This window comes from Chaetodon auriga, chromosome 1 (assembly GCF_051107435.1).
Source record: "Chaetodon auriga isolate fChaAug3 chromosome 1, fChaAug3.hap1, whole genome shotgun sequence".
NCBI lineage: Eukaryota > Metazoa > Chordata > Actinopteri > Chaetodontiformes > Chaetodontidae > Chaetodon > Chaetodon auriga.
This window is the reverse complement of record NC_135074.1, coordinates 3,365,111-3,391,389: the sequence shown is the minus strand read 5'-3', so window position 1 is coordinate 3,391,389 and position 26,279 is coordinate 3,365,111. Positions and strand designations below refer to the sequence as shown.

The following is a 26,279-nucleotide window of genomic DNA, read 5'->3' as shown; positions in this document are numbered from 1 at the left end:
TTCATACCAGTGAAATTAAATGAAATGAAAATGCAATGAAATGACACACACAGGGACAGAATACAGAGTCCCACAAAATGAAAAGTGCCAGTACTTGAAAAGTGCCCTTCATTACTTGAGTAAATGTTAATGCCTCCACTGAACCTGTAATAATACAGGTGGGTGACAAACGTTAGGACAATCAAGAAATTAAACGTGCTAGTCAGGTGCAGTTTCAATACAAGCCTTCACAACAGCTTCAGCGCTCCCAGTCTTCAGTAATACAAGACGTTCTCTCTCAGAGTGTGTTTTAATGGTGATGGTGGAGCGCTCTCTAAAGATTTGCTCCAAAATCCCCAAAGTGTTCAGCTGGGTTGAGAGCTTGCGGCTGTGAAGGCTGTAGCATATGATTCGCATCATTTTCACACTATCAAACCACTCAGTCAACTGGTGTCCTGCAGATGAGGGTGTTGTCATCCTGGAAAGACCTCTCCCATCATGTCGGGATAAAACGTTTCATCACAGTATAAAGGTGATCACTAAAAATAACGTTGTTTTGATTTGCAGGGACCCTTTGACTTAAACCTCAGTATTTCTAGAGTCCTGTCCTTGGACTTGCCTCTCAGTACCTGGATATGTGGACTATTGTTCATTTTTAAATGATTGGTTGTCCTGCTCTTTGTCGTATTCATCCGTGTTCTGATGGGACATTAAATCTGCTTGGCCAATCACAATCACAGAACTGCTGCCAACCCCTGACAGTACCTGCACAGATACAGACACCGGATCGACTGCTGCTGTTTATTGGAGCAATGCGTCAACATGGCGGCCATACTGGTCTGAGCAAGCTGTGCATCCTAATGCATGTAAGTCTATGACGGCAGAAAGTCTGTCCAGGATTAAGAACATGATCACTTGCTGAATTTTCAGCTGATTTTCAAGCAGCTGGTTTGTTCCAAAATAATGCCAGACGTGCCTGATACAGGATACTTAGTTCAATTGAAAATGTAGGTTTTTAGCATGTTTATTACAGAGATAGTAACAGTAGTATTTCTAGAGTAAACAAGTGTTTAGGATGAACTTGCTGTATGTAATAAGTTTATAAGGATATTCTTTTCTTCTTACCTCATGTAAAATAGCTGCTGTGACGTATTTTGCTTGTTGCTTGTGAATTTCCCTTGGGAAGAATAAAGTATCTATCTATCTATCTATCATCTAATTTTGTTTAGAATTTTGGAAACAAATTTAGAAATGAATTCACAATAAAGTTACATTATGTACAAAAATATATCCTGTGTATCAGCAGGTTGTGCAGAGTTGCAGCCAAACAGTTACACATTTAGAAGAGTAGAAGTGAATATAAATGACTTAGGACTGCATGTTTAGACGAGAGGTGAACGGTACAAATATAGCTCTTACCTCATGAATGATTGATAAGTAGAATTTTCAGCATCTTTCTGGTGTATTACTCCAATAAAAGTGGCCAGAAAATGTTTTTCTGAAACAATAATTTTGTTTTTATTCATTTAATATTGAATTTGGGCTTTCACAGTGTAACATCAGAAAAGTTTTATTTTGATTTTTTAACAGATTTGGAAGACACTGACAAATGACACTGTCCTGCTGATGCATGTCAAATCTGGAAACATGTTGTCCTGAAGTGCATTTACAAATAATGCATTTAGTCCATTCATTTGGAGGACTTGTGGATATTCTACAGACCAACTGCAGACAATGCTTGATGGAGGACCACTTTTAGGCCACCAAAAAATAAAGTCCCTAGTTCCCCATTAAAATTATGCCCCTGGAAATATGCCAGTGGAGAATGAATTATGCAGCATTTGGATCTGAGGAGACAGAACTTCCAGACAATATATTTGAACCGCTGACTGAATGAATAGTATATGAAAAATGTAATTAGTCAAACAATCGCTGAAAACATCACAGTCTTTTCCCCTTTTATCTTATTTTTTATTTAAAATATTTTTCTATTAATTACTTTTATAATATTCCTTTTTTTCTTTTATATGTTCTGTTTATTTATTCCGCTCCCTTTTTATTTGACCTCAGTATTTGTAAAATCCTGGCTACGCCCTTACAAATAGATAGCTTTTAAAGGAATCAAGGAATTAGGAAAACCCCTCCAAATGCACGCACGCACACACACACACACACACACACACACACACACACACACACACACACACACACACACACACACGCACACACACACAGCGCGCGCAGTGGGCGTGTCTTTCCTCCAGCTGGAGTAAATAGAGGCGGCGTTGCAACGTGCGCCTCGGACAGGGAATGGCCGTGTCTCTGCGCTCCGGTACCGGCTGACACACTAAGAGCGCTCCGTTCCATCACTGCACTGATCCGAGCTGCACTGGACGTGGACTATATCCTACAGGTCGGTAGGTCTCTGTGGCCTCTTTAACACCTTTTCTTGGGCGTGGGAATAATGTGTGTGTGTTTACACTGTGCTGCATCCAGCCGGGTACTTCGGGGCGTAATTTGGCGGCTGCGAGCCACAGGTGCTCTGGACAGATCCGTGTCGGTAAATGCGGTGTCTGAGCGGGTGGAGCTGCGCACTTTGCTCCACGCTGTCAGAGCAGAGTGAAGAGGGTCGCGGTCCGTGGGCAACATCTTGTCAGCTTGTGGGTGCCGGCTGCACTCTTGAACGCGTAGCGCTTGTCCTGCAACGACTTTACAGGCAAAGGTAAGTGGGCTGCCGGTCAGTGCGCGCTGATCGCATCGCTCCGAGTCAAGCACACGTCTTTGAACTCCCAGGTATCGTCAACAAACAGCTCATCTTGCCGTGGTCGTACAGTGCGTGCAGCTGGAACTGTAATGCATAAATGAGTGTAAATAACTAAGTATAGCTCAGGGGCATAATCTGCTGAGGAGCGCAGTCTCCACCGTGGTACAGCGAGGGCAGCACTGGTGTTCTGTGGCTCTGCCTCCAGATGCTGCTCTGGGAGAGATGAGCCGCACGTAGAGGCTGATAGACCCTAAAAAGTACTTGAGGGGAAGAGATTGCGATCTTCAACAAAGAAAGCAAACTATGCTTCTCCGAGAATAGAACCTGTTCATGTCGGCGCCTGTTCAGTTTCAAGCAGCGTCTGCGGGTTTCCCTTCTCCTCCACTCTGTGAATGGTGCGCACTGTCCATGGCCAGCTCCGCGCTGCTGTTCGCTTCCAGAGGAAACAAGTGCGCTGTGCTCTTCAGCCTCTTTCACAACAGGTTAGTGCACCATTTTCCTCCAATCTGCGTGGAAAATGCTTATCAGCTGTGTTGCCTGTAGGTCTGTGTATGTCAGGGCTATAGCCAGAGTTCTTGTAGAATTCTATATTCTACTGATGTCAGTCGCCCAGTTACGTTACATTTTCTTTCCCTACAAATTGAACTTATAAAATATACTTTTCTGCAGATGTCATCACATAATTGTGTAAATGATGTTTCTCAATGGCAGGAATATAATTCCACTGAAAAAATACTGGCAAAGCCTATTTCTGTTTTTGAGTTTACGCATGCCAAGTTGAAGTTTTGGTGCTGAAATAAATATGAGGTTGAAAAGGTCAATATGTGCCATTAGTAGTCACACAAATCACATCACCAAAAATAAATACAATGTATACAAGTAATTCATTTTATTTAGTAATAGTTCCTTTGAAATCCTGCACAAGTTTCTGAGTAACGTCTGAAACTTGTTTCTATTTCGTGTCACATTACTTACTCTACAGTTGCCCAACAATATTAAACAGTCTTGATGTCTGTACCATTCACTATGATATTATGGCTGATAATGATTGTTACAGTTACCTAGTAACGACCATGAGCTTGCACCGCCTTTTAAATAACTCATTTTGTCTCCTGTTGAAATGCAACTCATATGGTTCCGGCAGATGACAGCGAGTCTGTGTTTCTGACTGAAAAATGTGAGGATCAAGTGGAATCTGTGCATGTGCTGATGAAATGATGATTCCCCCGAGCTCTCCGTGGCTGTTTGCTGCCTTCCTGTGTTCCCTCATCACCTTCAGTGTCCTCTAGGGAGGATGACATGATGACGAGGAGGAGAATAGCATTGCAACAGAGAATGGGAGTAGGAGCGGGCTGAGGAAGAGTGGCAGAGATGATGATAATGGGGAGGAACAGGATGGCATTCTTGTGGACAGCAATTTGTGTCTGAGTGACCCGCTCTGGAAAAAATGAGCAAAGTTACACAACCAGTTGAGGGTAAAATAAGTCAATACTTGCAAGAGCAAGTTATTAGTCTATGGGTGATGATGATGATGATGATGATGATGATGATGATGATGATGATGAAAGCGGAGAATATGAAGATGTGCTGAAAACCTTGAAAAATAACCGGCTGAGAGAGAGAGAGCTGTCTCCCAGGCTGTGAAGCTGGAGCAAGGATTACACAAGTCGAGGTGTCGTAGCTTTGCCTTTCATCTCCAGCTGACTTGAAATGTACAAGCTGTTGCAAGAACTGTTGTCTTTGTGTGTGTGTGTGTGTGACTGGCACAGTGTATGCATGTGTGTCTGTTTAAGACACTTTTCTTATTATAGGCATGTATTGCTATCACAAATCTGCAGCTGCTGTGATGTGTCAGATCTGCTGCCACTGCAACAATGTTGACTCGCTGTTGGAGACTGGAAACAAATAGCAGCCTCAGAGTTTGCTGAAGTTCAATGTTTGGTTGACTCACCCATCCACCCTGGCCTCCTCACCCTGGACTTTGTTGCTCTGTAATACAATCATCTCACTTCCTCCTCTTTTCCTGTCATAATGACTGTGGCCACTAGAGGGTTTTGTTACTTGAACACAAACATATGCTGTTTTGGGGCAATTGCTGAAACTGCTGATGCTGCTGGTCTTCTTGGGTGGACAGTCTCCAAGAAACTACCCTCAGGTCCCAGGTCAGTGGATGTGATGCAGGATTCTCTAAGGGACACTATGTAAGGTGAGGGTCATGTGACAGACTCTGACAGCAGAGAGTATCTGCAGGCTGCTTTTCAGAGGCCTTACTAAGTAGGGTCTTGTTACTTAAACTATAAAATAGCAATCAGTCACATGACCCTCATCTTGCACATTGAAGCGGCCCCTGGAGGGTCTCCTGAAGTGCTGTGTGTGGGCTTTGTGTGTTTTGTTTGATGTACAGTATGTGTGTTTATCATTTTGTAGCTGCTTGTGGCTGCTGTGTTTCAGTCTATTTAAAGTGATAATATTGGAGATTTTTGTATGAATGAATCTGTTTTGCTGCTCTGAATCACTGATTGATAGAGAGAGAGAGAGAGAGAGAGAGAGGTGATCCAACTTCATCCAGTCTATGGAGGCTATGATGACATTTGTTGCTCTAAACACTGAAGGGAGTTGACTTCCCAAACCCACCGCAAATTACTGTTAGGGACACAACGTTTTGTGTCTCCAAGCTTTTTTCTTTTGGTGGGGTATTTAGTATGAACGATGATATAAATGAGCAACACTGCGGTTGAGTTAATTTGAATGCACTGCCGCTAATTAAGACCTGATGTTTGGCTGTTAAAGATGCATCTTGAGCATGTCTGACAGCAATGGAGCACGAAAGAGAGTGTGAATGTTCTCTGCTGCTGAAGCTGAAATATTGGCCGAAGAAACCAGGAACTGCAATTACACAGTTGTCTTCCTGCAAAAAGGAAGGAAAGCTATTGGGAGGAAAATAGCAGTAAAATAATTCTGCCGGCTTAAACTAGGGTATGGCACGAACGAGAGGCCTAAAATGTTCTCACATTCTGCTGCAAATCCCCCTGAGTGACTGCTGCACGGAAAGTGATTGCTTCTCTTTTGTGTAGTGTAAGAATGATCAAGACAGTGGTTTAACTGAAAGAGAGGACAGCAGCACCTATAAAAGCCTAAAGCTGCACTAAAATCAGCATGTTATATGGACTCATCAACGCATCAAATTACTGCATTTAATGTTAAAAGTGTTGCTTGAAATAATGAACCCATGGAGCTCATTGATTTGGTTTTACAGTCCACAACTTCACTGTCACTCTCATCATACTGGTTTCCATCAGCAGCATGCAGCTCCTTTCAGAAGAGATGCTCTGATAAACCCACTGTACATGTACTGCTCAGCACCTTACAGCAGATGCACAAAAGTAGCAACTAGCTAAAGAGCTTCGTGTTTCCAACAGGAGGAAGAGGCCAAACCAAACCTAAATACTGGACTTGACTTTATCAGGTGGTCACAAACACAACTTCAGATGAAGTTCAAGATTTAAGATTCAGTACTGTTTTTGCCATTTCGACATAGCTGATAAGAGGCGAAAATATGTTGGTGTTGTTTTAAGATCATTCTGCTGCCCCCATGTGGCAAAAATAATCAATGATTGCAGCTTTAACTGCTACAAAGGAAGGAAAATACTGCATAAAGTTGATATTTTAGTTATAACTTAAAGAAACTGTCATGGACTCTTGGATTACTTTAAAATTCTAGCAACAATTTCAAGCTTCACAGGTGGGCAAGAAAAAGCTTCTGAGGGAAGTCTACATTATTTTAAAGTACATGCACACACACACACACACACACACACACACACACACACACTAACCCTTTTGGCCTGTCTTGTGTTATGTCTTTTGAAAGCAATCCTTTTCCAATGTGAGGAAGACTTCTCTTGGCAGAGAAAAAGCCTTTACTTTCCAGTGTAGGCTGTACTTTCCACGCACACATCCACACATACAGTCAGAAGGAAGAACTGGCAGAGAGCTGCCACCGTGGATGTTTGGGCCGCCAGCCAAAGGCCACAGTTTACTTGAGGAAACCATCAGCTCTTGAGCCTCAATTGAAAGAGGAAAATTTCTCTCAGGCACGCTGGCTGCAGGCTGCTCTCTGCCTTCTCCTCTGCTCTGCTGTGGACAATAATGGCTCCATATTCGTAGATTAAGTTTCCCAGACAGAAAGTTTTTTTTTTTTTTTTTTTTTAACCCATCCATCAACTCCTTAATGGCCTGTGAAATTGTTTAGAACAGTTGTTTCCCTGCCTGTAGGTGCTATGCTGCAACAGAAGTTGGGTCAAATCCAACTTCCACCCCTCCTCCAACCAGTCCATGTTCTTAATGAATTAACTAAAACAGGAATGAAGGGCTTGCGTGGATAACTGGGTGTAGATTGATTCCAGGCCCTGTCCTGGCATTACAATAGACAGCTGCTCGCGCTTTGTGTGCGAGTCTGTTCTTTTTGTGGAATGATGTGATCCAGACAGACAAAATCCAGACAGATATCCACCTCTATCTGCATGTCCACGTGCCACTGCAGCCGCTTAAAAGCTGACATTAAAATCATCCAATGCAGCCACGTCCTCCAGACTGTGTTTTGTTTGGCTCCCAAGTGTCCAATTTAGATCAAAGCACAAGGAAGAGGGGTGTAGTGTAGCACACACTGCATGGAATTCTTGTTTACCCACTTTTGATTTGAAGGAATTGAGTTTACCACCTTAAGAAAAGACTAAGAAAAGACCTCTGACAGATATAAATACAGTAGCACATACTGTCAGCATTGTTGCTAAATAGGGAGAATTGTGACACATGTTGTCGAACACAAGCAGGAAAATGATTTTCCTCGCCACAAACTGCCACCTGTTCTCTTCATGTAAACATAGCTGTTATTTTCAGGCAAGTAAATGTTGTTCACTTATTGTTCTTGTCATAATGTAGGCTGGATCCACTCAGACTGGCAGGTTGCTGCCTCATGCCATTTCATTTTATTTTGGAATGCAGAGTTAACAAATTAGGACTACTGTGTTTTTCTTTGTATAGGAGTGTTACAGAGGGCTATATCAATCAATAAATTAAAAAGAATATAATGATCATATATTCATATTTGTATCCAGGATCGATCAGGCTCCAGTTTTGATGCCGTAGCTTTGACAGGTTTGTTTTTCAGTGTTTCAGTGAGTCATTGCAAAATAAACCTTGTTTTTTGTTCCATATTGATCTCTTTCTGAGGGCCATGGCTTCCCTTCTTATCAGTGAGAGCACTGGCTGCCAGTTATTAAGTACCTAAACTGCTCGAAGTTTAGTTTCCAGTCTGAGCAATCCTCAGATACACAGAGTCTGTTTACAGCTGAATATCTTCTCCAAAAATTCTCCTCATTCGCATAGAGTAGACTCCAGCATGGGACACTGCTGGAGGTGTTTTGTAGCTTAAAGTGTGTATGAACCTGCGGCAGAGTCTTTATGCAACAGGCCAAGAATGTCTCAGCAGTGATTAGTAGTTTTTTAAGCAGAATCAGAGCAGGCATGAAGCTGTCAACAGAGATAAAGGAGCACGTCTGTGCTCTGGAAACAGCAGATCTCAACATGATACCACTGCAGTGACCCTGTATTAATGGTGGTGGAACACACACACACACACACACACACACACACACACACACACACACAGACACACACAGACACACACAGACACACACAAGGTACTTGGAAGTTCTGCTTGTTTATCAAGCCTTGCCTCTAATGTGCCAAGATATGTGTTTAGACAGGCAAGTCTCGTTATCCACATATGGAAGGACTCTGTGTTGTGTGTGTGCGCACGCACTTTTGGTGATGCAGACCTAGGTGAAAGTGAGAGCAGTGGTTTTGCCTGCAACCACACTATGTATATTAGAGCAAGGAACAGTACTCAGGTTAACCAAAAAAAAACGGATAAAAATTTGCGTGTGTGTGTGTGTGGGGGGGGGGCTTGTGTTCCTTTCCAACAGCGGACTGGTGAAGCTGATTGAAATGACCTTATTGCACATATTGAACCTGGAACTAACACAGCCTATAAGTTACTGCCTATAAAACAACATTAATCATTAAATAAATGAAAAATCAGTTGCATTCATTTCTCATGGCTTTATCTGCAGCTTTCCATAGTAATTTCAAATGAAAACATTTTCCCACAGACCAACAACAGCCAAAAAATAGTTTCTTTCAATGAAAAACCAAACATGCCCAAAGAGTGCAAAAATTCACCACATATTAAACCTGAGTGTGCTGCTCTCTGATGCACACCAGTCTGAGCCAGATACTTGAACCTGGAACTAACACAGCTTATAAGACTGTTTTTATCTGTAAACAACAACATTAAACATTAAATAGAAGAAAAATCAGTTGCATTCATTTCTTCTGGCTCTTTATGCAGCTTTTCCAGAGTCCTTTACCTGTGACGGTGTCTCGTTTCATATTTTTCTTATGTTATATTCTTTCATTACAGCCACACTGTCTGTGTACAGAAGACAAACAGCTTTGTCCTTCATATCCGCGAACACATACTCTGCCTCCCACCTGCTTTGAAAACCCCTGTTTTCAAAGTCCACCTTCCGTTTAGCCATTTTTCGGGGAGATAGTAGCTGAGAGTTGACCACAGGTAACGAGCTCCATCAGGCTGCTGATGAACGAGTGTAGCAGGGACTCGCGCTCACAGGCCTTTGATTGACGTGCCAACGCACTGGCAGTGCATTGTGGGACTTGTAGTACTAGTGGTGCGTGCAATATACCGGCGGGACAGCTCTAATAATGATTAGATATTATCATGTGGGCCAAAGATAATTCCATCGCAGGCCGGTTTTGGCCCGAGTATGACATATGTAATCTAAAGCCCTCTGCTGAATTCATTCATATTTTAGCCATTTTACTCAGCACTGCCCCTCTCGGCTGGAGCGAGAATTTAACGACTCATTCCACTCCCTCTGTAAACTGCTTGCAGCCCCAGGCACCAGAAGGAACCAGTGTCCTTAAACATGATTTTTTTTTTTTTATCTTTTTGTAAAGATAAATAAATAAAAAAAATGTATATATAAACCCTTTACACTGTGTTAAAATTCATTCAATTTCTGTTTTACATTTATGCTTTTATTCCCACTGCACAATCCACACTATCTCATTCATATTATCACTTCAATATGAGATGCAGATATGTGAATGTCTCTCGCTCTCAGTCCAGAGCTGCTGTCAGACCTGTGGTCATTTCACAGGGATTATTTGCTGGAAGCAAAAAGGATTTTGCAAGTTTCTCATCATGGCTTACACACACACACACACACACACACACACACACACACACACACACACACACACACACACACACACAAGCACACGCACACACACACTTTCATATCAGGATGCAGGATAGTATGTGTCATATCACATAATCCCAGGAGCCTATACTTTTTAATATTCATCCATTAACACAAAGGCTGTACACGCTGTGTTACCATAGTGTGTCCTTTCCGCTGTGTGTGCTGAATAAAACATGTGAATCTGCTGTTGATGGGTTTCATTCTCATCTGTCTGCGAACTGTCAATCATCTCTCCTGGCTTGTGTCACAGCATCAAGCCCTGTCCTGTCTGCCTCCCACTGATGTGTATTTGAACGCCAGTTTTTGCTTTGAGGCTAAAAATACTTTATGGAATTAAGAGTATGAAAGTTGCTTTAGATATGATTTGTCATGATTAATTTCAGTAGTTGTCTAGCAATGAAAGTATGTTAGCAAGCCCACATTCCATTAATATTTTACCAGTGGCATTGCTAGGGTCTCGTGGGGCTCCAAGCAAGAAATCCCTGGGGCTCCCACCCCACCCGTGCACGCCGCAAAACTTTGGTTTTTGCACACATAAATGCACAATTTCCAGGACATTTGAGATGAATACTGAAAAAAATAGATTAGTGCTTCTCAAAGTGAGGTCCAGGGACCAACAGAGGTCCCTGAAAGCTCAGGCCTATCAATAATCCTTGTTGTAAATAAGTGGCTGGGGCCCCCCTAGTGGCCAGGGGCTCCAAGCAACTGCCTGACTTGCCTGTCTGCATGCCCCGCCCCCATATTTTACACCCACTGCAGCAGTGCCACTGATGTCAGGTATGCACGTCGGTAACTTTCACTGCAGACCACTCATTTTCTGGGATCACCCCAACAAATGTACACATCAGGCTCAGTTATGTGGTTCTGTGGGGGGAGCGTGGAGGCTGAACCAAGCCTTGTTAAATGACCCTGCAACCGTAACAGCTGTAGGTGATAATGATGGTAGAAGTACTCGCAGAAATGGTTCCAGAATTTACACTTTATTTACTTTTTATTTCTTTGTTCACCATTTATTAAAAGATACGGAGAAGCTTCACCACCGGCACCAGTGTGTGATGTATGCGCTGAGTGGACCGTGGCCAGGTAAAATAAGCTTAGTTCAGCTGTATGCTTTAAGCCAACAGTAATGTTAACATCACTTAGTTATTACATTAGCTAGTTAAGAACTGTTAACATTTCATATGACTAATGTCATTTAACTTGGACAGTATAATTTCATATTTAAAACAACCACTGGTGGAATGTAATGTGGTATATATATAAGTAGTTCAAATGAGCTCAACCTGAAACATCTTCAGATGCAACATGGTCCAGTAGCATAGAGACTATGATATATGAATCAAAATCCACAGTGGGCTACCTCAAGAGGCATAAGCTGAAGGTTTTGCCATGGCCCTCTCAGTCCCCTGACCTAAACATCATGAAAAATCTGTGGATAGACCTTAAAAGAAACCCTTTGCAGGAGGAATGGAGGAAAATCCCCCAAACAACAACTGGAAGATTCTTTGCAGGCTGTGACACTTGCCAAAAGGGGGTGTTATTAAGTACTGACCATGCAGGGTGCCCAAACTGATGCTTCAGGCCCATTTTGCGAAAGATGGAAATAAAAATCTTGCTTAAAATATTTAAGGAATGTGTCATTTAACTTTATGCTATTTGGAAATCAGGTCATCTTTCACTCGTTTAGCCATTCACAGTAACGTAGATTATTCACATCCAAGCTTTTACACGCTACTGTATTTAGCAAATATTTGAATTTACTATTTGGCCTGTTAAGCAGCTGAAAGAGTACAGCCAAAGAAAAATCACAAAATCACAAATTTGCATTTAAGACTAGACGGCAGCTACTGCTTTGGACTGCTGGAAATCCAAACATTTTCACTGTTCACCCCTCACAGCCACCACCAGACTGGCCATGGCCATTATGTATTCTCCAAGAAGCACCAACTGTGTTGTTTTGGAAAACAGTAGCACAGAGATTGCTGTAATAACAAAAATAATAATATAAAATGAAAGTATTTCCTGTATTGTATTATGATCTATTACATGTGTGCAATGTGTGACATTACAAACGGATCTTATGTAAAACAGCTTTCACACAGATCTGGAAAACTTCATATCATCATGTCAGAGGACTGCCTGTTTTAGCTGATCTGATTATTTCAGAGGAGAATATCACCTCCACACATCACGATAACACCAGCCCTGTTCGTCTTTTCCAGCTGGTCCAGAATTTAACTGTTTCTCTCCTCATATATTCACCAGGAGAAGCCACAGATTTAACTCTGCGTGTTTTGAATTAATGTTGGTGGTTGAAAAAAAAAAAAAACAACAAGAATTGATTAAATCGCTTCACATGTTCTCAGCCTGCAATGCACGGTCACATCAAGGCGATTGTGTGGATGCTTGCAGGGCAGCACTGTTTTCAATGCAACCCCTATCCATTATTTAAAACTTAAGCAAAAGATATAAAGAATATGCAGCTCACCAGCTGTGCTATGACCTCATGTTCCCTGCATCGCTGGGCATCGCTCTGTGTGTGTGTGTGTGTGTGTGTGTGTGTGTGTGTGTGTGTGTGGGTGTGTGGGTGTGTGTGTGTGTGTGTGTGTGTGTGTGTGTGTGATGAAGGCTTGGATGGGATTTTACCTAACATCTTATCTGTAAAAGCAGCCTTGAAGAGCTGCTTACTCACCTAAAACAGACACAGTAGAGACAATATGGAAACACACCAGTAAGAGCAGTTCATTCTGTGAGGAAGATATTCCCGTTCTTTGTGAGTAGAAGAACACTGGCTGGTTTTGACCATAAACTCAACAGAAGTTTCTCTATCATCCAATTTAAATGGAATCATTTCAAAGCAATAACCTAACTTTTTCAATATTTTTTCTTAAACAACCAAAGAAATTGTTGCTCTTTTTCTTCAAAGAAATGTAGAATTTTCCAATTCTAACTTTTCAATGCCGTGAGCACCAAAAACTCCCTTCCATTCACCTCCATTGTATTGGGGTTGAAACAGAAATCTCAGAGACATATCTCAAAACTCAAACGTTTAAAACCACTAAATAGAACGAAGAGAGAAAACATGTTGTTCTGTCATTTGGGTGAACTGGCCCTTTAAGATTCTGAAGCATGCTGTCAGTCAAACCCTTAGCATTTTGTATTCATGCTTGGTTTGGAGCCATAGATGCTGTAGAGACTTGATTTTCTACAGCTGATCCAAGTGTTTCAAGAATCTCTATGCTACCTCTACTACAGGCCATAAGCGCAGTGTGTGTGTGTGTGTGTGTGTGTGTGTGTGTGTGTATGTGTATGTGTATGTGCGTGTGTTTGTGTGTGTGTGTGTGTGTGTGTGTGTGTGTGTGATTGGCCACCTAGGGTGAAGGAGATGACAGGGAGAGATCTTCTCGGATTGCAGTTCGTAGATAGACAGGCCATGTGAAGCGCACGCTATTTGCTGTAAAGTTAGCTCCCCCTTGAATTGGGAATTATATTTTGCTTCATGCAGGCAGGGCTTCAATCAAAATAGTAGGATTATTGTTGAGGCATCGCTTTGAAGTGTCGCCCTGAAACACACGTCGACAGATACATTTTCCTCAGCATTTATTGCAGCTAAAGACAGCAGACTTTTGGTGAGGGCTTTAACATTTGTCGATAGCAGAGAGGATGATGGCTCAGGCATTTCACAATAATCCATTGAGGGAGAAGAGCATATGATTTTCTTTTTACATCTCTGTGGTAGATTCCAATTACCTTTCATTTGTCTCATGCAGATATTTCCTCATTCAAAAGCCAATACACAGCCATAGGATAATGGCCAGCTCAGTGTCGAGCTGCTGCCACTTCTCCTCTATAATAGGTTTTTGTCAATAAACTGACGCAGTCAAATGGATGCCTCTACTCCTCCAGCTCATAATTCATTCTGATGTCAAATCAATGGCTTGTGTACGCAGGCCTGCATGCCTGGATTTGTGAGCAATCTAATGTGCTTGTGTGTGTGTTGATAGCATTATAGCAGCTGGCTGTATTCCTGTTGTGAGAACAGAGTAGGTGTGTATTAGCAAATTAGTCAGCTACTTAGATGATGGAACTACTACTCCAGGCCCTCATAGCCCAGGGCTCGAAAAGGATGAGAGACACAAAGTGTTTGTCAATAGTTTCCAGTTATAACCTCAAATCTGGAGCCTTTACTCTGCAGTGCAGTCGCAGAAAAAACACTCTGTAGTTTGATTACAGTTATACATTTTGAAATGACATTCCATAATATTTGACACCTTTAAATTATCTTCACATTTCAGTTTTTAAACCACTGTATTGTCAAATGGTGGCCAGGGCCATTATTTTTCTCCCCTGCAAAAAGAGCGAAGCCTGTATTTGAAACAGCCTTATATTAACTGCATGCCTTTGACCATGATACCTAAATACTAAACATATTTTATTTAACCAGCTCTCTTTCTTATTCGCTCCCATTCTAATTTGCTGTCAATGGAACCTCAACACACCCTCCTTGTTACCTGTTGTCTTGATGAATTCAGTACAATAATAATTTCCAGTGGACTAATTCCATCAGTACAGCAACAGAGTCAAGTCCAACTGACCGCTCTGATGCTCTGTAACATCAGTGATATTTGTATTCATTAATTACTTCCAGTTCAACACTGCTGCACGGATGTTTCACATTGAGATCCTGTCAAATCCATCAAAATATAACAGCAAAATAGATGTTATAATAATCATATATTGATGGTTTCATGAGGTGTGTACCACTAATGTGTTTTCTGAGAAGCCATGTAAGACTGATTTTCAGTTGTTAACCAGGTTAAATTTGGCCAGCGCTGAACTCTGCATCTTAACATCCAAATCTCATCTTGCCAACTTCAGCTGCTGGCTGTGATTGAACTTTTCTTCCATGAGATAGTTGCTTACACAGGAAATTTTCAATAATAAAATAAAATCCTGTCTTTCCACCCTGGTATTCTCTTTATACACTCCCCTGTCCCGTGGGCCATTCCTCTCCACAGCATATCTTATTGCCACACACACCCATGTACAGAAAAAAATGCTAGTAAGCGTGGTTGGGATAGCACAGTAGGCTGGTGTGCAATGCATACTGTAATATATTTCATATACACACTGAAAAATCTTAACATGCACAGTTTGTTGTCCTATGTCAAATTTACTTCCATGAGCACACAGCAAACTGGAGGGTGGAGGCATCAAAGAGTTCACTCTGTCGTAGTGGACACCAGATGATGGAAATTGTTCAGTGAGTGTAAGTGAGCTTAACAGCAGCTGAAAACCTCTGTTTTGCTGACTTCCTGTGGTTGAACCTCTCAACTTGCTTTAGTGATGTTGATGTGTACTCAAGGGTATACGAGCAAAGGAATATTCCACTAATATTCTCGTTGCCACGCAGCTGTGCATACTTGATTTTACAAATTCAGCCTCCCTTTATTCATTCAACCACCTCCTTAAAAAGGCCAGTTTTGTGATAGGCCTTTGCACATAAAAACTGTTGATATCAAGGTCTTTCATAATGCTTGACAGTAGGGTTATTTCTCGTTCTGACCTGAGATGTGGCCTTTTCTTTGCGCATGCATGTCTACCCCAGCCATGCAAACTGTTGGCTAGACAACGCACAGAGCTAACCATAAACGGGCAAGAGGCAATGTGTCATGAACTGAATTTGTAATGAATGAAATTTCCAGCTGAAATGGTACCTTGAATGCGTTGGTGCAGATGTCACTATTCTTTGAGGCACAAGAGGTTAGTGTGGAAAGACAAGGACGCATGGAGTGAGTTGAATGTGTTAAAAGTGTGCTGGGCTATTACACTCTGTTGAGTGTTAGATTAGATTAGTTTAGATGAGATTCGACTTTATTGTCATCGTCACAGTGCAACACAGAGACAACGAAATGCAGTACAAGTGTTCAGAACTTTCTGAATGTTCTTTTCATTTGTATGTCAAGCAGGCATTACAGCTATACAAAAACCAAAATTAAGACACATATTCTGAATGCACTGTTTATACTTGCAAAGAGTGCTCCTAAAACCTGAATAATATTGGCATATCCCACATCTTGATTGGAAAAAGCTCTGTTCAGAAGGGCTTAATTCGGAAAATCAATCAGAATATGTTTATCACGACATGTATGAAATTCTAAATATTGTCATTCAAAACAGTAGTGGAATATTAGTGTGCATGTCATGTAGTCACTGTTGGGTGTGGTTATAGGTGCAGCAGAGCTCAGTTCTGACCACACCCATCAGCAAGGACCATGAGGGGTCAGTGAAACGTTGTGGTTCAGCCTGTTGTCGAGGTTCAGCATGCGTTTGGCAAGATCAATCCTGTAGACAGAGTAGATCAATAGGCCAACAGACAGATGACCATAGGAACATCATGTATGATACATATTATACAACATATTACATAACTGATGAGTGTTTCTTGGAGAATACAACACGTTTCAGATTCTGAAGTGTGCCTGATTAGATTATCAGCAAAAGAATAAAACTTTAGAAAACCTGGTGATTTGTGTTGATGCCAAATAGATCCCTGTGCAGTAGGATTGTCAATTGCATGTAAGAGTAAAACAATACAAAAAAAAAAACTAGAATGATAGAGGACAAATCAAACAGTAGAAAACAAATAATGCTGCAGATGCAATGCAGTGAAGGAAGATTTTAAGATCTGATTTTAACAAAGTGAGAGCTGGAGCAGTTCAGTTCATTTCCTGGGATCGACAGCAAGGGGAGCATCTTTAAATGCAGTCAAAGAGACGGGATCAAGGCTAAACAGAGGACAGTGACGAACAGAATTTATTGTCTTCTATTGGAAAGGGATCGAATTCCCTGATTCTCAAAAAGGGAACCAGCTGTTACAGATGTTTATTGAAAGCTGAAATAATATCTTCATCTCAGACAGGAAACACTCATCCATCTTGATCTGAGTAGGAACTGATGAAAAGTATTTTTTATTGTAATTTACAGCCTATCAAAAATATGCAGGATTTTAACTGGAGACTAAATCCAGAAAATACAAATACTTTGGCTGTCCTTACCATGGATGTGTGATCTGTTTCTTCTGTCTGATAGCAGTCCAATGGGAATTATTCTCAGTGTGTCCATCAAGGGACCAGGCTTTATTTCTTTCTATGAACAAGCCTGAGAGATCACTGGTATTCCAGGGGTTTGATCTACCTTTTACTCTGTGCTTTCTAAAGGATGCATGCTTGTTTATGACTGAGATGACTGATAGCCCAAAGCCAACGCAATGTCAAGAATTTTCAGATGTAAGATAAATTTTGCTTATTATTATAGTCATTAAAACATTTTTAAGTGACGCTCAACAGTAAATTGGGGTTCTAATCTCTTTAAATGATTACTCTTGATACAGTGGTCACTAATTTCAAGATCAAATACATCAGCAGAAGCAACTTTATTATTCCTGTTTGAGAGGATTAAATCAATTAAAACATTTTTTTTTTTTTCTTTTTTTTTTTTGGTAAGGTCTAGTAGGCTCAATGATTAGCTGGGACAGAGTAAAACTGCAACAGATCTCTTTAAAGTAATCCGAGACCAATCAATGTTAATCACATATGACAATGACCTCTCTATTAACATACCTAACCACCAGATCATTGATGGAGCTAGTGACAGCTGATGGAGGCCTATATACAACAAACTATAACAATGCAATCATAAGAAGGCAAAACTACTTCAAGAGTGTTAAATTTGAACTAATTTGCCATAGAAACGGTGTGTCACAAGGAGACAGAAAGACAGGATTGTATGCATACACTAGCTAGAAATCCAGATGCTTGCAAGGATTATAAGTTAATGTTTGCAAAAGGTCCCTAATAGGTCCCTAATGTAGAGAATGTACGTTGTTCACATGATGTCGATGGTTGCATGTGACATGTTTCAATTACTGTTGGGAAAAAGGAAAAACTGCACTATGCCATCAAATCATATAGTTTACTGTTAATGTTCATTCTCATTTTTCACTCCAGTCCAAAATGCACAGTGTGTCACTGCATTTAGGATGAACGACACATTACTGTTAGTCTATATAAGCTTAAATAATCATAAGGTGATCTCCCAGCCTTAAGTAATGTAGTGAATTTAAGATTGTTTAAACATATCGTTTAGGCACCATCAGAGGCTGAATCTCAGGTTCACATTTTGCCATACTCTCCTTGTCTCTGTATTGTTCATTGATCTTCCTTTCTGTCTGTGTCTCACCACATATTGAGACACACGGATTGCCTTTAGTTGGAGGCAAGGTTATCTTGACACAGCACGAGGCAGAATACTCTGCTGGTTACTTTGCCAATAATCACCCTGGTTTGCATGATCCTTGTACTTGCAGATTTATCTCAGAGGACAAAATGATGTTGATGAGGAGGTTGACAATAATTTGGCCCATATAGCCGCATGTTATTGCCAAAATTTGCTGACACTGAGTCACTGTATCTGACTAACGACACTGCCAAAAGTAATCACTTGGGTTTTTTTCTGTATGGCAGCAATGGTTTGCTTATGGTATTTCTTCATTACATGCTACACATTAAATAAATCGAAGCTGTGGGAGCTGCTATCAGTGATGGTAAAAGACCACTCCATGTTCAACCAAACTAAAACTGCATTTGAGATTGTTTCTTAAAACTGAAATAGTAGTTTGTCACACTGCTCATTAGGAAATGTCATTATGTATAGTACTGTGAGACCAAAAAGCAGTCGAAGGGGTTTAGTGAAATACTCAGTCTGACTGTGATCATTCTGATGTGTGTGTGAAACCCTGCTGTGGGCCTCTCTGCTTGTATTTGTATCGTTCTCACTGAAAACATCTTAATTTGAATCCTCTGAACCAATCACCATCACTTACAAGCTCTCTAAACACACCACTGGATCAATTATGCATGGAAGCTCAATGGGCCAAATGAGAGTTCCAAATCTCTCTAATGGAAATAATTTGTTATTTACAAGCTCAAAAATCATCCCTGCGTGTTTCTAAGCTGTAGAAAAGACCAAGGCCCTGCTGTTGATGCTAATTCTGTGTGTTTGGTTGCCAGTGGGAGGGCAGGCTTTTATTAGCATGAAGGAGAGTCTTTTTGTCACACTTATGTATCCTGCCATCCTTTGATTTACTGCCACTTTCAAAGGAAATGAAATATTGCCAAAGCTAACTAAGTGCCATCCTGCCTGAAAGTTGGTGGGGGTGTGTGTTATTGAAATCCATGCAATTTCTTTGGTGGCCGACAGTTTATGTTTTCACCTCCAGTTGGGTCAGTTTATTTTGCTTTTAGGCTGGTCAAATGGGAGCACACAGCTGGCCCCACACAAACAACAAAGATTATCAACATGTGGGCTGAAAGTTAGCAATGCTAACATCCACAGTGACTAATCGTAGGCTGCAACATGCCAGAGAATGGTAAACAACATTCATGCTAGCAGCTCTATGAGGCATGATGACATGCTAATGTTTAGTATGTTGCCATGGTTGCAATCTTAAGTTTATTGCTAATTAGTACTAAAGGAAGCACAGCTGTTGCTGATTGGAGTGTTATGACTGGCAGGTATATATCAAAGTCACGGAACAATAGAAATTTTGACTTCTCTGACCTCTTTTGGCTCTCGGGGTGGCGTACAATGCCCTGCTCATGGCCCATGGTGTGCCCCAAATTATGTACTACTCAAACTCCCACAATTCATTTTGAAATGAAAAGAAAAACAAAACAAACTAGATAACCAATTACTGCATCCACTGCTATGTCTGAAAATTCATTGTGTGTATTGAGGAAAGTTTTCACTGACCACTGTTGATTGCACGTACAGCTGGTCTTGCACCCTCAGACAGGACTGCAGGAAGGTGTTGAGGGTAGCACCCCACCCCAAGTGGGTGAGGGTCCCATTCATCCACAGTACCTTTTTCTTTAATTGTTGTGGGGAGCACTGATGTGAGCTTTCCAGATGATTTCCTATGACATGTTGTGTAGTGTCCTGTCATGATTTGTCTGTTGATCTGTTGTAGGAAGTTTTGGACTGGATCAGACAGATATGGACAAAATATTGTAGCTTTCAACCAACAGCAGCAAAGTGTATTTGTATATTCTGATGCATAAATTAATAAAATCATATCAAATTGAAAGAAATTGTGAATCTCGCATAAAGGTCATGATGCAATAGCCGCTCACAAAATTAAATTCATAAATTCCTCCCATAATTCTTTCCAACAGTACATATAAAGTGAAATATGTATAATGCATTTATTATTTATTTCTCATTATTTTCATTATTTACCATGATCATGAACACTCAAGGGAATTCAGATGCCCGTTCAGTTTCCTCTGACGACGTGTCTGCATCACATGATGCACATATGTATGGAACTTCTGCAGGGTTGCCAACTGTCACGCTTGTGGTGTGAGACTCTGCCTCACACTCTAATGCAACCCAAACAAATCTCTGGCCAAATCAGAGGGAGCCACAAAGCCAGTCCTTCATGAGAAAATGTAGGTTAAAAAGTGAAATAGGTTTTCCCTGCACACAGGAGAAAGTTTGAACATCAGGCTTTCCACATTTCAGCAATAATATTGGTCAGTAAACATTGGCCAGCCAAAGACACAGTTTTCATGGCTTCAGCTGACAGAGGGGCACATGCAGCCATGTATGTTGAGTTTTGTGTCATTCAGTTTGCTCTACAGTTTCACGTCTATTACAAATTGAAATTGCTATAAAAATACATCCTCAATGCTGATATCTGTAATAGGTTAGATTCACCAGCCACGTCTCCCCATGCCTCTAAATGTAAACCACATTTTGTAGGATTTATGTCAGCTGTGCAGCAGCGATATGTGTCTCTCCAGAATCAGTGAGGTGTTATTCATATTTAGCTCGAGTGGTATGTATCTATGCTCTGTTTAAAGATTTCTTTGGTGTCCTCCTTGACCTCTCTCTGGCCTTCCAATAACTCCTGATGTGTTGCCTTTGACCTCTTCCCAGTGGATGCTGTGAGCAGTTTTGGTCTGGTGTTCACAGACAGTTGATGTTTCCATTCAGTCTCCTGGTCCTTACTGTCTCACTGATGTTGTATTCCAAGCACTTACCTTAAATCATCCAATACCTTACGATCTCTTCTGGTACACCCAGCAGAGAGCAAGCACAGAGGGACAGTAAGGGCAGCACCGACTGGGCAGTGGATGGCTAAAAAGCCATGTGGGCAGCCATAATTAATTTACATCCTGTCTGGAACTTGAGCCGGATAAAACATCCCTGACTAATTATTGGACTTTAGGATTAAACATCGGGTTAGAGCTGTTTGTGACTTATCGTTCAAACTGTGTCACACATAACCAACCGGCTGAAGGGAAGTTGCTCATAATCCAGCTTTGGTGACAACCGACCAATAGACACATGGCTCAATTTCTGATTTGCTAGCTGTGTTGTGATATAAGCAATGAGTGTTCAACAGTTTTCAGAGATACAGTAATCCCTTAGGAGATATTTTTCTGTCATTACTTTAATCCTAATGGAATGTTATAGTCAAACATCTTGTAATTGTAATTCATTCTATGTTATAGGATCCGTCTTTCATATTTCCTTGCTCCTCAGTCCTTGCTTGAAAAAGAAGTTGTTCTGGTCTGCCATCTTACAGGTCATTTCAAAAGCTCTACTTCTTGCTCTGAGGAGCCATGAGCGAGGCTACACAAGAGTTCAAAAGACTACAGATAATCATATGATAATCATCTGGGTTTTTAATTAATGCTTTAATATTCAGAATATCAATAAAGATCGATGCAAATAATGATCATAATATGAACACATTGGTTCTTGTGCCTCTGAGCAGGATACAGTATAAAGACAGCATGCAGGTTGTTATTCATGTGCAGGTGCAGGCAACAAAGAGAAAACACTGCTGCTGTGGCACTGATAACTGTTTGCCTTTATTAGTATTAGCACAGTGCATGTGTGCAGACACAAATTCATCAAATGTCTCTGCAGCTGTTAAAGCCCACTGACAGCTGATCCAGTTGTGATCAGCTGTTACCCTGAAGTCATGACGTTTCAAAGGGAAGGATGTCTCATTTCTCCTAAAACATATTTTTCCTCATTCTTCTCTCACGAATGGTTTCCTTGTGTCTCTCCATGCATCCTCTGTGGGAGAGAAGACGGTAGGAAGGAAAAGACGCAAGTGAAGCAAATGTGGATGTAATTAAGAGACTTGGGATGTACCCACAGTCTTACTCTCCCCCGAATATTATTAATCCTGCAGAAGATTGTCAAGAACTAGACAGCTTGGTATGAGGAATGTCTGAAGTCTGACAGATGCTACACACAGTCATAGCACAGCTCTGTTGTAGGTTTGCATTTCCCTCCACCAACATGTAATAAGGTCAGAAGTATGAGATCATTATGATGCTTTTTCACGAGGCATTTTTAGACATGACCGTCAATTGCTCTCACATGAGCACTCAACACACATAGAGCTGACACACTTCAAAAGGAGAACCTACAATCCAAACTGTCTGAAGGGCTAACTTAAAAATGCTGCCTCTGTAATTACATATGTACAGTAGATGGAGCCCTCAATCATGTGGTAGGTCAAGGACTACAAAGAGCCTTTCAGAGACTGCTTCTGTAGCAGCATTACACACATAGAGACTCTGACTGTGTTGTAAGCCACTGCAGTGAAGAAAAACAGCAAAATATTTTTGTCCTAATTTACTATTATGGCAAATGCAGTTGACAATGGTATAATGGCTCCATTAAAAACAATGTCTTTTCCCATTTGATTCCAGGCAACCTTCAGGCATAATGATGAGGACATAAGGTATAGCTGAATGCTGTGCACTCAGCTGAAATATTTCCTCAAAGGAAGCAGTTATGTCATAGGCTTCAGGATGGGCCTGCCGAGCACCAGCGAGCCTTCACTACTGTTGGCCACGTGCTCCTAAATGCTCCCTGAGGCAACACCAGCGGCTAGAGATCACATCAGCAGTGAAAACCTACGTCCCCTGTCTCAATGTTTTCACAACTCCTTCCACAGAGGGGGAGAATTTACAGTTCTACTAATGGACAATCATTTTCAAAACCTGCAGGAAAAAAGGAACACATCTAATTAAAATGAGCTTCCACCCTGCAGGGGCCACTTAACGAAGAAAAGGAACTGTGGCTGAGGGTTGACCACAGGCCCACAGCCTCTTAAGCACTTACCTATGGCCAAATGATAAATGCAATTGAGTCATTGTCTAACAGAACCCAAGCCTCATTCATTCCTCAGTGTGTTTTTCACGCAATGACAGAAAGAAGAGACGGGTGGAGCAGGAGGCCAGGCCTCATTATAAACAACAGTCTGCGTAATATCTCACAGGAAAAGACAAGCGATTGGATTAGCAGCTCCAAAAGGGTTTCTGTGCTGTCTCCCTTACCGTCTGCTTGAAAAGATATTTGTCCCTTGTTGCTTTTTCAATAAAACTCCCAAACACAGTGAAGCCAGGTGCGGCTTTGTTCCCAGATAAATGTAGTCACTGCTCTGCTCCAAAGAGGGAAAAATGCATAATGAATGACAGTTTATTTTAGGTGCTCTGATCAAAACTCAGACCAGGGGTGAATACAGAAAGCAGTCCTCTGAACAATATGATTGTTGGAATCTCTCCTTGTATTGTTATGCTCTGAGATAGCATCGTGAGAACAGGACAGTGGGCTGATGTGACCTGACAGAGATAAATGTTTACTGCTGATGTTTGCGATTTCTAATAGTGAACATTTCAAAGCCAAAGAAAAACAGATTTTTTTGGTGATCTTCAGAGTCTTGTCAGGGTGGGTAAAAACCCTCTGAGACATTTCAGAGCATGACAGGATACTTGAACTCTCCAGTGAATCCCAGAGTAACACCAACTTCATTAATGAAATGCCCAAAAAGAAGGTGAGCTGTTGTTATGCATGTATGTTGAATGATCAGAGACACACACACAGACTCAAATTGATAACACCAGAGCAGGAGGTTGGCTTTTAGAAGTCAGAGGACAGATTATTGTGGGACTCACAATAAATAGATAAATAAATAATGCTCAAAATCAAAGTAGCAGAGGCTGAGATTTCATCACTTTTAGTCCCTAGTATGGGTTAAGCTCCAAAACCACTGGACACTACATATCTTTTCATTAGTTCCTTCCACGCCTGGAGGACCAAAACTGCCACTAATTGGATTTCTGCAATATGATTACATTTACTATGTCAAAAAAAGGCATTGCCACCCGTAATTAAAGAGTTTAGTAGCTCTGCTGTGTCTCCCATGAGATGCAGCTGAAATGCGAGGCTGCGTGTAGCCACTGCAGACAGCTGCAAAGATGAAAATGACATCTGTTGCATGTGACATACAATTAAGAAAATCGCTTGTCAGCAGAAGTCCTGTCAAAACCAATCACAAGGTAAGCTAACGTAAGAGATGAGTTATGTTGAGGCTATGGTAGCATTACCATTTTTACAAACCATACTTGTGATTTTTTAAAGCAAAGTAGTGTAATCAGTAATATATTACTGTCATATTTTGAAGTAACGTCTTACTTTCAAATCAAAGTAACTACTGATATTTAATATATTTTGAAAGTAACTTGAGACATAAAATGATACTTCTGTTTGAATTTGCTTCTTTATTTATTTACCTTTGTGTCTATTCTATTTACTTTCCCATTTCATCCTTCATTTTATTCGTTAATTTATTCATTTTTAAATGTATTATTTTCCTTTTGTATTTCCCACCATACATTTCCTCTAACTTATTTATTTCTGTATTTTCTTTTTTTCTTAATACATTTCTGCTTAACTATGCAGATGAGGGGGCTATTATTTAAATGTATGCCGGGATTAACTTTCCATCTGTTGGATTGACATCAGAGTACATATGTTGACTATGCAACAGAAATATATTGACATAAGTTAGGCAAACATGAGTAATATGTATATTAAACATGGACAAATACACACACACACACACTCACACACACACACACACACACACACACACACACACAAAACACTATCAAGAAATTGACTGGTAAGAAAGTCATATAGAAACACTGATTACATCCACATGTTTAATGTACATAAGAGGATATATGTAATAATGCAATGTCTCAACCTGATCTCTCCACATTCAACCCATAGCAGTGGCAACCTGCCTATTGGGAATAACTGAAACACAGAGAACAAATAAGCTACAAGCAGTCCATGAAAAATGAAAGATCAGGGTCAGCATACAAAAGCACGAGTGTTCTGGGAACAAAGTGTACGAGTGACTACAGTGTGAAGAATGGCTCGACTTTGAAACTGGTTTTGTGCTGCAAAACCCTCCTGATGCTGCATTTGTTTTCAGTTGCAGCACATTACATTTCGCTCTTCTCGCTTCATGGTGGCTTCCATCCCTCTTCTCTCACTTGGAAGTAAAGACTCTTGAAGATTAGACAGTGTGTGGTGGGAAGCCTGGGCCCTGTTCTTCAAACACGGCGTCATTCATTCAGTTAAAACACACTATTATCAGGCTGAAATAATTGTGTTTAACAGCTGCAGTTTAACTATCTGCTTGCCTGCCTGTCTGTCTAGTGCAGGGGTCTTAAACTTGAAAACTGAGGGCCACAGTGTCAGTGCTCCAGGTCAGTCGCTCTATAGGTTTGGAAAGATATGTTGGTGGCAGGTGGACATAGATAAATCCAGTGGTGGAAGTTAGTTATACTTTTATTTATCTTTTGAAGTAACTGTAATTTGAGGTATTTGTACTTTGAGTATTTTAATTTTATGCTGCTTCGTACTTCTCCACTACAATTCTGAGGGAAATATTGTAATATTTACTCCACTGCACAACTCTTTTACTGGTTGCTTTGCAGATTAAGATTATTGCCTGCATACAAAACATATTCTGAGTTTATAAAATATGATGCATTGCTATAGGTTATATAAAATCATTAAAACTAGCTCGACCTCAATCAGCTAACACAGTCAAATCGTACCTACAGATTAATGCATCCGTAATAATAGTCCAGTAATATATCATAATGATGATGCCATTTTTCTCCAATTCTCCAACTTCTGATATTTTACATGATACTAATGTGATTTAATTAATTAATGTAACTAAAGGATCTGAATACTTCCTCCAGCTCTGGTTGAATCTGAATCCTGTTGTTCCCTGG

The 26,279-nt window shown here is 40.8% G+C and overlaps 1 protein-coding gene across 1 annotated transcript in view; it reads left to right on the top strand.

Annotated features, from left to right (window-relative positions):
- Window positions 1-2,283: 2,283 nt before the first annotated feature.
- Window positions 2,284-26,279, top strand: part of cemip (cell migration inducing hyaluronidase 1) — a 169,630-nt gene continuing 145,634 nt past the window's right edge. Inside the window, exon 1 of the mRNA XM_076729296.1 lies at window positions 2,284-2,392. The gene's annotated coding sequence lies outside the window, so the exon portion shown is untranslated. The remainder of the gene's footprint in view (window positions 2,393-26,279) is intronic.